Genomic DNA, 1,533 nt, shown 5'->3' on the forward strand with positions numbered 1-1,533 from the left:
GCCTGGCCCCACTCTCCTTCCTCCGTGAGCTTCAGCAGCCACCCTTAGCCCTGCAGATGGGTGGAGGAGGGGCAGTGGTGGCTGCTGGGGCTCAGGGAGGAGGGAGGGAGGGCCCAGGCAGTGCCTGCCACAGCTGGGGCGATCCACTGGAAGGGTCTGGCAACCAGAGTCACTGACTCGTGCCCCCTTGGGGAAATGGGTGTGGTGCACAGGGATTTGTCCATCCACAGTGCACACCTACCTCTGCTTTGTGCCCCAACCTGTCTGCCCTAGCTCTTCGAGCCAAACCTTATCCTGAAGGATACGAATCCCACTTGCCGACTTCCTTTACCTCCATTGTTTCAACATGCCAGAGGTTGTTCACCTTGGAGACCTGCTGCAGATATGGGTATGGCCCAGGGCGAGATTTATACTTTCTCCCCTACATTGTCACAGAACAATGAGAGCTCACTGGACGTCCCTGGAACCACGACGCTTTCCAAGGTGCAAGCTTTGGGCTCTGCGGGCTCTCGGGCTGAACCCATTCCAGGGCACCTAGCGCTTCACAAACAAAAGAGAACTCTCCCTGGGGCTCCAGATGGCTTCTCCAGGATCGGTTCCAGTACCACACTGGACACCTCGTGGCACCCATCTCCGCCACTCTGGATTCAGGGATCTAAACCTGACTCCCTTTCGATTGGCTGAGGGCAACGGAGGCCATTGCCCATTGCTTTGGAATGGCGCTTGCCTATCTCTTAGGCCTGACTGACCCATGTTCAACTGCTGTTCACGTGGAACCCTGCTCCACTTTGGCCTTCAAAGCTCTCGTTTGAATATTTGCTACTACCACCAAGATCTGCACCTGCGGCAGCTCCACCCAGGCCCTAGCCCCAGGCTTCAAGGCACACCGCAGCTGCCCTCCTACTCATCGCGGTGTAGCCCATGTGGCTTTGCATTGCCCGTGACAACTGGGTATGGGCCCAACGCTCCAGCGCCATCCATTTTCAGGGCTACTTGATTCGGCAGGTGAGTTGTTACACACTCCTTAGCAAGTTCCGACTTCCCTGGCCACCATCCTGCTGTCTATATCAACCAACACATTTTCTGGGGTCTAATGAGAGTTGTCGTTGGATGCCTTAACCTGGCGTTCAGTTCATCCCACAGCGCCTTTTCTGCTTACTGAAAGTGACCCACTAAGCACTCCCATTCCACAGTCTGGCTCCATGCCATCCATTCATGCCCATCACTAATTAGCTGTCTTGGCTATTTACAAACCATGGAATTCTATGGAACCTCATTCCAAGTTGATTTGAGCCGTGGCCTGTCTGCCAAGTCAAATTGAGAGACTGTCATTTGGGGACCAGATCTCCACCTCCCAATGTACAGGCTCAACGGCAAGGGAACTTGTATTCCATGTTACCTCTCCACATCAGCAGGCCAGACGTTGAGATCATTTTGGCCCCAAGACCTCTTATCATTCATTTTACCATGTAAAACGGCTGCCCATGAGTGCTAGCTATCCTGAGGGAATCTCTGGAGGGAACCAGCTACTAG

This window comes from Rhea pennata, unplaced genomic scaffold (assembly GCF_028389875.1).
Source record: "Rhea pennata isolate bPtePen1 unplaced genomic scaffold, bPtePen1.pri scaffold_46, whole genome shotgun sequence".
Lineage (NCBI taxonomy): Eukaryota > Metazoa > Chordata > Aves > Rheiformes > Rheidae > Rhea > Rhea pennata.